General features: G+C 45.3%; 1 long non-coding RNA gene across 1 annotated transcript in view; it reads right to left on the reverse strand.

The window, feature by feature from the left end:
- The window catches only part of LOC108788169, a 380303-nt gene that overhangs the window by 124996 nt on the left and 244189 nt on the right, over positions 1 to 11118 (reverse strand). Inside the window, exon 3 of the long non-coding RNA XR_001941322.1 lies at positions 1935 to 2006. This is a non-coding gene — a long non-coding RNA (uncharacterized LOC108788169). The remainder of the gene's footprint in view (positions 1 to 1934; positions 2007 to 11118) is intronic.

Here is an 11118-nt window from a genome sequence, read left to right on the forward strand (position 1 = left end):
TTCTTCGGGACGCAGAAGCGATCTGGCGACAGGTAAGTCGCCAGGATCGCTTCTGTTGTAAAGCCGACAGTCGGCTCTACAAGTTTAAACAGACTCCCGGCGGCAAAAGTCGCCGGGAGTCTGTTTAAACAGCCCCGATGCTGGCGACGTACACTGTACGTCGTCAGTCACGAAGGGGTTAATGCAGTAGAAGATAAAGGAAATAAAAAGGGGCGGGGAAAGAAGGGGAAGACAAGTAGGGGGAAAGGGTCCATCCGTCGGTCAACTTCAATTGTAGTTCAGGTCTGCTCCACAGGCTTTTCGGTTCACAGCTGAGGGTCACACATTCATTACCTCTTAACTCTATGGACCACATCACAGGCGGTGAAGGGTGTCAATATCTAGATCAGGGTGATTATGTAGAATCCAGGGTTGCCAGATTTTAAGAAATTTGGCTTGTGAATCCTGTAGGACGTACGACAATCGTTCATTTAAGAGAACTACATCCAGCCTATTGGTGAATTCCCGATACGGGATGAATTGTTTTTTCCAATTTCCCGCCAACGTTAATTTGGCGGCAATGAATATTTGGTGGGCTAGGGCTCCCTGAGCTTTGTTCAGTCCGGGGACTGAGGCATGGAGTAAGGCCTGTGTTGGGTCTTTAGAGATATTTTTGGCAAAAAGAGTCGAAAGCAAACGAAAAATTCTGGTCCAGAACCGGAGCACCGGTCTTTTTATAAGCTCAGCATCTGACTTTTATCAGATCGAAGCTCTGTGCTGGTGATGAGCAAAAGTGGAGCTGACTTGACAAAGAGACACAGAAAGAAATTTCATAAAATACCATCAAATGTCAGAGTGGTCTAAGGAGACTTCTAACACTTTGCAAATGCCACCATCCTGCAGCAGGGAAAGTTTTGCCAAGGTTTCCCATGTGACCTGTTGACCTTAAAGTCACAGTTAATGGGAGATTAACACATCGGCGCTCAGAAAAAGCATCTGTTTATACCCAAATCCTTTGTTAAAGCTGAATTCTAAAGTCGACTTTTAAAGTTTAAATATACACATGTGGACTTTGTTATCAGATTAGAATCGCTATCCAGCCATGTTTGTCATTCACACACCTCTGCCAGGCAATAAAAACTGGGAGGGTGAAACCATGTCCTCTGCTAGAGTTAGGAAATACAACGGAGTCACCTCCCAGCTAACAGCCTGCTGATTGGACAATGGACACTGTGGCCATGTTGGTGTCGGTGGCAGGAACCTCCCAGATCAAAGCCTGCTGATAGAACAATGGACATGGTGGTGATGATAGTGTCAGTGGTAGAAAGCTCCCAGCTCACAGCCTGCTTATAGGTCAATGAACATGGTGGTGATCTTGTTGTCGGTGGTAGGAACCTGCCAGCTTACAGCCTACTGACTGGACAATGAACATGGTGATGATGGCGGCGTTGACGGTAGAAACCTCCTAGCACAGACTGCTGATTGGACAATAAAAATAGTGATGATGGCGGCATTGACAGTAGAAACCTCCCAGCACAGGACAATGGACATGGTGGTGGTATTGGTGTCAGCCGGAGGAACCACTGAGCACATTGGGGGGGACACACTCTGGGAAGTGTTGGTTTCTGCAATGACTTTGGGGGAGATCTCTGTGTGGGTCTCCATAGTTCCCCGTGGCATTCAGTGGTTCTTTCCTTTAATCTCACATCCCTGCAGCAGAGAGAGTGGTGATATGAAGCTCAGCAGGAGGAACCAGTGAATACCCAGGAGCTAGACACTCCCGGAATTGCTGCTTTCCTGGTGGACTTCGATGGATGAGAACTCATGAACTGAACGTTGTTTGGCGTCCCTGGAAAAGGTGAGTATTTTCTGCTTTGAAAACTGTACGTGTTACACATATAATGTTTATGTAGCTTTCAGTCATTATTGAAAATACATAAGAAAAATAACAATACCTGGAGAAGGGTACACATGTCTTCTCAGCAGAAGATTAAATCCAATTCAGTAACACCATGACTCTCCCACCGCTGCAAGAAAACATAGACAGGAATTCAGATGTACCAAACAACAACTGGTTACAAAATTGCACCGAATAATAATAATAATAATAATAATAATACACAAAAACAAGCAAAAGAATAATAGAATAATATTTTGATTTATTTTAACAGTAATACTAACAATGCTACTACATACCTGAGTTCAGAAAAATAATGACCATTGACCTCCGACCTTTGCTTCACATGATTGAGATAGATAGATAGATAGATAGATAGATAGATAGATAGATAGATAGATAGATAGATAGATAGATAGATAGCTCTAGATTTGCATTTTGCAATAACAAAGTTACATCTGTGGTTGGTCTACAAATCTCCCCGCTCCTCCTGTCTGTAGAAGAAAAGAAGTGTAGATACAAAGACACCAACATTTTGTGTAAGAAATCAAGTTCGGACCTGAAGAAGGATACAAACGGCCACAACAACCTCACACACAGACTTCAACTCTTCAACACAGCAAAGTAAATCATTTCAGCTTCCTCCTGAAGTCTCTCCCCCCAGGCCTTGACATGGATAAGCTCTTCTTATATACACTAACCTCCCCTAGTACCTCATTGTCACTGGCAGAGCTCCACATATGAAACAGAGAACAAGAAAAGACGAACCCAATTAAAATTTCAATCACAAAAACATTTTTTTTGGAACTCGGAGAAGCACTCGGATGTTTTAGGTGAAACCTATCCATTCTGTTTCTTTAAAGGCCCCTTAAATCATCTTCAGATAGAACATCCTCAGCTCAGGACAGATAATAAAATGAAAAATTATGCCCCGCTACTTCCTTAACCTCGTAAAAGACGGATTCGGTTGTGAGAGAAGTAAAAGATGAATGGTACAGTTGGAATAAAAGGTAATTAGATGGATTGCCATCCCATAATTCATTTTATCATTTTTTTTTTCAGAGATCCTAAATTTCTATCCGCGCCGTTCAGCTGGGGATGTAAAGTGATCTGTCAATGCTGTACCTGCTCAGGATTAGAAAGCTTGAAGGACAGATCAGATAAAAAGAATCCGCAGACCTTAAATCATTCAATCGTTCCGTTCGGCGATCCTGTAACAAGATGTTTTAATTCACTTTAAAAAAAAAGAAGATGGACCTTAAAGGAGAACTGAGGGGGAGGGGCTTTTCACTCACCTCATAGTTCTAGCCGACCTGTGACAATGAGACTGTCACAGGTCGGCTCAGTAGATCGGGAGGTGAGCGAACACATGCCGGTGTTCACTCACCTCTCGATCCTGTCACGGCTCTCTGCCGTGACAGGGGAGGGGCTGGATTCCCCCCTCCCCGCTCCGATCCTCCAGCGCTGACTGGCGGAACGGACGGGGGAGGGTCCTGCTGGCTCTGCCTCTAGATAGGCAGAGCCAGCTGTCAATCACGCAGCTGGGCGGATCCTGGCACAATTGTCGGGATCTGCTTCAGCTGCAGCGTCTCAGTATACCGCGAGCAGCAGCTCCCTATATACTGAGCCTAGGGTGACGGGAGGACGCTAGTTTGTGTCCTCCCGTTACCCTAAGGAGAACTATGGGGAAAATCCTTAACCCCATAGTTCTCCTTTAAAGTTTCAGAGGAGAATTTCGAGGAGTTAGGACACACTTCTCCACTCTTTCCAACATTGTTAAAAATCAAACGGCAGAGCAGCATTTAAAGCTGAACTCCGGGCACAAAAACTTCCATTTAAATCTATTCCTCAATAGCCACAAAGGATAGAAATCCACTTTGTGTGCACCAGATGTCCGAATGTAGGCTATGTCCAGATAGCAGTGACATCATCACTGTGCCGTACACAGCCCGTGCGGTGGGAAGGGCCACCCACTACAGAAAACTAGAGGAGGGGGTGGAGACAAGACCCCCAAGGTATAAATACACTTTGTGTGCACCAAACACCTTTGCACACCCCACATATTGTCACTTAAAAGTAGCAGTGACGTCATTGCTGAGCTGTACATAGCCTGAGCAGAGAGCAGAGCTGTAGGAGAGATCTAGAAGGCTCCACCCACCGCAGGTTGAAAACTACAGGAGGGGGCGGAGACAAGACTAGTAACACTGCACAATGACAGAGAGCAGAATTGACCGGTCTTTATTACAGGAGGGGGCGGAGACAAGACCAGTCACCCTGCACAAGGAGGGAGAGACTCAGTGACAGGTCTTTATTACAGGAGGGGGCGGAGACAAGACCAGTCACCCTGCACAATGACAGAGAGCAGCATTGACCGGTCTTTATTACAGGAGGTAGTGGAGACAAGACCAGCCACCCTGCACAAGGAGAGAGAGCAGCAGTGAGCGGTCTTTATTACAGGAAGCTCCAAGTATCACACTGGATTACCTCACCGATCTGGAAGAAATATACAAAGCTCACCAAGATTCAACGAAGATTACACATTGGTGGGAATTCCCCTCATTGTATTTAGACAATATTTGCTTAATTCAGAGTTCAGTCTTAAATGAATCAAAGCTTCTTTCTTTCTTTCTACAATTACAGTTGTCACTTGAACAGGAATGAAGCACAAATGGTCCAGTGGGGACACGTCTTCCATTGACAACTGTCTAAGACATGAATAGGCAACATTGGGCACTCCAGCTGTGGTGAAACTACAAACCCCGGTATGCCTCTACCTCTGGGAGTCCCGTCTGTGGCTGCAAGCGCCTTGCAATGCCTCATGGGACTTGAAGTTCCACAACAGCTGGAGCACCCTAGGTATCGGAGGTCATTTCCTTTTACTTCCTGTTGTGTCTACAGATATAAAGTTTTCTCTGCATATACGACTGACATCTGTTCTCCATGTACATTTGACCAAAAAGGAAAGTCTAATTTTGACTGACATAGTGCAAGAATCTACCTCAGGGGTCTGCAACTCCGGCCCTTCAGCTGTTGTCGGACTACAAGTCCCATGAGGCATTGCCAGTCTGATAGTTATAGACATGACTCCCAAAGGCAAGTTGGCATTTGTAGTTAAAGTACAGCTGGAGGGCTGGAGTTGCCCACCCCTGATCTACCTAACAGTCCATTCGGTTCATATACAATCAGATGGGCTCTCTTGCTCCATTGTTGGTGGAGATTGTACAATCAGATTGGAAGGCGCCTGCTCAGCTTTCTTCTATTGTACATACTGGAATATCTGCAGCCTCACATAATAATAGACGGCAAGCCTTTATCTGAAGCCGACTCCCGTTGAGATATATACGGTTTGCTTTAAAGTTCATATTAAATTGCCATTATGAAGGCCCCCTTCCCGGGGGCCCTTCTTCATTTTTCATACTTGCCAAAACGTAGGGAACGTTTTCCAAAGGCTTCTAGAAATATCCTCTAATGTTTGTGGCAAACTCAGAGCCGGCGAGCTAAGCCGATTGGACGTTTGGACTTTGCGCGATAGTTTTTACTGTCACTAATGCGGGAGCTGCAGGCACTACATGGCTGATGGAGCTAATATTCATACATTGAATTAACTTCCAGTCACATTACATTAGCCCAGTTAATGCTAATGAAAACCGCCCAACGTCCTCCGGAGCCAGCCGGCACGGCTAATGCTTTTCCTTAAATAGTGATATTGGCTCTAAACGTCACGACGCGAGCTGACGGGCACATCGCTCGAGTCATTTTTACCGGCCCCGGCTGAATTATGGAGGAGTCTTGGGGAGACATTTTTCCTAAGCACGCCGTACCCGGTGTCTCATTGCCACCATTGTTCACCTTTAAGTTAACAGTTTACAGGCTCAATTGTCCGCCGTCTCCCTATCTTGCCCCCATTGCAGGTCTGCGCTGTACAAATTGTTCATTACTTTCACCGTTAATGGAGACATCCACTTCATTCGTCATGTCAGGGGAAGTGACTTCGCCAGGATTAAAATAACCAGTCTGGAGAAAGGCAGAAGTTTTAGGAATGTGTTAACCTTTAAGATTGGATCGTTACAAGCTGAACTGCCTTAGCTGATGCCCCGGAGGCTCTCAGCGCATTACAGTAATGAATGGCACGCTTAAGACTTAAGTAGCGGCTTGCTCGTGAAGCCCCCCCTTTGGCAGTTTTTGGTACGGCAAGCCAGTGCTGGAAAGCAAACCTTTAGGGAAGGGTGGGCAACCTGGGCACTCCAGCTGTTGGGGAACTACAAGTCCTAAAAGGCATTGCAAGACTCTGACAGCTACAGGGTTGACTCCCAGAGGCAGGGACATGATAAGGATTATTTGGATTTTCAGCACAGCTGGAGTGTCAAGGTTGACTACCCCTCGTCTTAAGCTTATCTAGCATCCCTCCAAAGGGTCAAAGTGGCCCACAGGAATGGTCCCTCATTGACTTCAGTGTGATTAATATTCAAAATTTGCCCAAAGTTGCCTACCCCTGGTCTATAGCGTAGCTAGCATCCCTCCAAAGGGTCAAAGTGACCCTCAGAAATGGTCCCTCATTGACTTCAGTGGGATTCATATTCAAAATTTGCCCGAGGTTGCTTACCTCTGTCTTAGACAGTTGTCACTGGAATGGGTGTCCCCATTGAATGATTTGTGCTTTATTCCTACAGTTTATCTAGCATCCATCCAAAGGGTCAAAAGTGACCCTAAAAAATGGTTCCCCATTGACTTCAATGGGGTTCAAATTCAAAATTTGCCCAAGATTGCCCTTCCCTGTCTTAGACGGTTGTCACTGGAACAGGTATCCCCACTGGATGATTTCTGCTTCATTCCTATAGCTTATTTAGCATCCATCCAAGGGGTTACAAGTGACCCTCAAAATGTGTGCCCCTTTGACTCCAATGGGATTCAGATGCCAAATTTGCCTGAGGCTGCCTACCCCTGTCTTAGGTGATTGTCACTGGAACAGGTACTCTCATTGGACGAATTCTGATCCATATTCTTATTGCAACTCAACATTTTACATTATAACTCACTTTCAGTGCTGGCTAAGCTACACAAACAACTTTAGTCTCTTGCCACACTGAGATTTAAAACGGGACTAGACCCACCAGTTTAATGTGATCCAAAACAGTTACATTCAAGGTTGCCAGTTTGCTAATTTCAGCTCTCAACCAAACTTTGAAGTCCTCAAATGGCTGGTAGCATAGCTGATCACATGTGTAGCACCATGGCATCTGCAACCTAAATAGAGGCTAAGATGGCACCTTCCTTGTCTGTAAAGGATAAGACCTTAACTCAACTCAACCTTAACTAAACTCGACCTAAACTCAACCAATGGTCATCAGGGCAAAAATAATGGGGGGATCTCCCCAATGGAGACAGCAATTCCAGACAGTAATTAACACTGTCTGAGTTTCGAACCCTTCCATACTATATCTAAAACCTTAAAACATAAATAAATACATATTGGATTTAGATCCACATTTAAGGCAACCTGTCAGAAATAAATTGCAAAAGGCAGAAAGCACCAAACTAATGGAAATAATCCAAGTAAATTAATACATCAGAATGTCCAAGAGTAGGCCAATGCATTTCAGGAAGTCTTCCCCCCTTTCATCAGGGCTTATAATGTCAGAAGCAAAAAGGATACTTGGCATATTAAATGTTATGGAATCCAAGGTGGGAAAAGAATCAGCAAAGATATAATAATAACAGTGAAACGCAAGAAGTTTAAGCATGTGTTAAAAGAAAATTCAAAAGGAAGGAGACCTGCGATGGCAGAGATAGTAGACTTACTCTCCTCTCAGCCTCCATCAGACTCATCATCATATGACATTTCTGGGAGTGTTGCATAATTGTGTTCCTACACTGCTCATTGTAGTTCCATCGTCTGGCCCCAACCTCGACCTACAGGACTCAACGGTGCTGAAGAGTCTGATGGAGGCTTCAACTCTGTACTAGACGGAAAGTAAAACACATGGGCGGCTAGAGAGGTTAGTATTATATATGTTCTCTTCAATGGCCGGGCACCTTCCTTTGGGATTTTCTATTACACTATCCGGGTAGCTTTAATAATAGTAATAATAAATCTTGGCGCTCCCACTAGTAGCTTTCTTTTGAAGATGAAGTCTTGGTTTCATATCTTTCCTTTACAGCTTTTGAGTCAATGACCAAGAACAAGTATGTGCACATCAGTTGCCATGGCACTGACAGCCATAGAGCATGTACCTTCAGATACATGTACATGATGGGCAGCACAGGGGCTTAGGGGTTAGCACTGTGCTTGTGTGGGTTTCCTCCGTGTACTCCGGTTTCCTTCCACATTCCAAAGCCATGACGGAAGGTTAACTGGCTCCTGTCTAAATCGGCCATGTATGTATATGCAATAGGTACCTTAGATTGTAAGCTCCTTGAGGGCAGTGACTGATGTGAATGTGTACTATGTATAGAGCTGTGTAAATTGTTGGCGCTATATAAATACCTGTAATAAATAAAATGATGGCGGCTCCCATATTACTCTTCCAGGTTCCTTCCAATGTGGGCACTAGTTACAGTGACCACTGTCTAACAGGGCATTTCCTTCACTTTGGAAGGAATTTCTCTCACTTCCTGTTTTGTCTCCAGGCCTGGAAGTAGTGGCATCACATGGGGGGTGCAGGGGGCCCGCACCCGGGTGCCACTATTGGAGGGGTGACACCAAAATGACTGACAGTCATTTTGGTGTCACCCGCTATGAAATGTCGGGCACTCGGTCACGGACCAAGAGCCCGGCAGTGTCAGGTGAGAGAAGGGGACCCGGCGGCATACCTCATCCCGCCGGGTGAACGTCCCCTCCTCTCTCTGCCTGCGTCCATCACCAAGATGGCCGCTGGCAAGCATCTCTGCCCCCGGGTGACACACAGCCTCGGGATGCCCCTGACAGGAAGTGCAGGAAAATCTCTTTAATGGGTAAAGGAAACACCCAACAGGAATCCTATACCCTACCTCAGCTTAAACACCTAAAATATCCATCGAATATGCATACGGCCTGGTCCTTGTAAAGATGGCGCCCTCTATATGTAACCAGCCCAGATACGTTAGACAAGGAACTGCCACGTCTTTGGCTTTTCAGCCCGCCACATATCATCCGTTGTATGCTTCACAAAACCATGCCTGCTTTTCAATTTCACTCCTTCTAAGCCGGCATGAAAGCTACCGTATGCAGCCAAGACCGCGACAGTCCAAAACCAGGGCCAAACCCCCGAAAACTTTTATCAAGATGGAAGGTAATTGAAAACTGCTTGTTATTAATCTACGGGGCAACACACAATGAACGTGCTGTATGACCGGCTGTTTAATCCTTATTAAATATTAGAAAAGATTAATTTCCCATTGACAAAAGGGGCCTAACAAATACAAACTATTCTAAGCAGTCATTCGAAAAATCATTCCGGGGCTCAATGGAGAAAAAAAAAATGGCTGAGTATTTCGAGAAAGCGAGATGCAAATTGTTCGGCGGACTGCGGCGGTGTCAGGAGCTTGATATCCCATAAAATTGTAAATGTGTTCATTATCATAAGAAACCGGCCATTGAGAGCCAACAGAATGAAATCAAAGTGCCGAGAAGATGTGAAACGATGTTTTGAATGCCGAGTGCATCTCTCTGACCCGCAGAACACGAGTCCTCTATAATCCGAGGGCTGGGAAATGACACAGTGGTGCTTATTCAATGAGGCAGTGCAAGGAGCCAATCACATGTCAGTATACTTGAATTAATTATTTCATTATGATCGATTATTTATACATTTTAGGTTCATAATATTAATTATTTAGTTAATAATATGCCGCTGGAGATAAAAACAAACAGATAAATGATAAGATTTTTGGGCCGGTACCTTTCATCTTTTAACCATTAGGCCTTGTTGGGTCAAAGTCTTTTTTTAATTTTTATATTATCTTTATTTAGAAAATATGCATACAAGTTAGGAAATGTATCTTTGTAATATTAAAGGAGAACTATGGGGTTAAGTCTTTTCCCCATAGTTCTCCTTAGGGTAACGGGAGGACACAAACTACCGTCCGTTCCGCCAGTCAGCTTCCGCCCCTCCCCCGTCCATTCCGCCCGTCCCTGCCCCTCCCCTGCCCCTGAAAATCGCTCATCTCATAGTTCTAGTCGACCTGTGACAATGAAACTGTCACACGTCGGCTCAATAGATCGGGAAGTGAGCGAACACATACCGTCGCTCGCTCACTTCTTGATCATCTCCCTGCGGTGTCAGTCACCGCACCCCGCAGGGATTCCACCCTCGCCTCTGCGATCCTCCAGCGCTGACTGGCGGAACGGACGGGGGAGGGGGCGGTCACAGCTGGGTGGATCTTGACAGTAATGTCGGGATCCGTCCCGGCTGCGGCGGCCTCAGTATACCGCAAGCGGTATACTGAGCTTTGGTTCACGGGAGGACCACGCAGGCACGGTCCACCGTTGTCACTTAGGCCTACCTGAGCAATGATGTGCAGCTGACGCCAGAGTGAATGCAACAAAAAAATGGCAGTCATTTATGATACACTGAGTTTTAGCAAACTAAGTGCCCATGCACACTTTGATGTTATGTGAATGTGCATCAAAGTGCTTGCTTTTATTCACGCATATTGTCACATCAAAAATGCAACATTTCGGGGCCACACAGAGTCCCCTTCATCAGGCTGACTGACTGTTAAGCCTGATGAAGGGGACCCTGCATACCCCCGAAACATTGCATTTTTGATGTGGCAATATGCGTGAATAGAAGACGGTTTTTGTTTGGACATTGTCCATTGGTGTGCTGGTGACATTTCTGATGTACTCTGTGATGCACGGCGCCATCCGCAGTCGCTTCAGCACCCACCTTTCAGCACAAGGGGCCTTTGTTAAGGAGTGCAGCACTTATCCACAGTTATGTCTAAAGTACATGTTGGCACACAATCATTCAACAGGTCAAAAACATGCAACACGCTTGCAGTGCCGTTACTTGTTAATGACACACCAAACGCGGCCAGTAAAACGCGTGTTTCTGCCCGCGCATTGGAAATGTTCTTCCTTTGAACCAGTTCAACGTTCCACAAGCTTAATCAACTGAAAAAAGGATGAGCACTTTTTTTTTTTTTGTTTAAATATCCTTTTGGAGGGCTCATTAGATAAGACAGTCCCAGGAACCAATCACTTTTTAGTATACTGGAGTCAGCACAGTAAATAAATGAGTTCTGATTGGTTCAAATGGGTT

Source organism: Nanorana parkeri, unplaced genomic scaffold (genome assembly GCF_000935625.1).
Source record: "Nanorana parkeri isolate BGI_ZX_2015 unplaced genomic scaffold, ASM93562v1 scaffold309, whole genome shotgun sequence".
NCBI classification, from domain to species: domain Eukaryota; kingdom Metazoa; phylum Chordata; class Amphibia; order Anura; family Dicroglossidae; genus Nanorana; species Nanorana parkeri.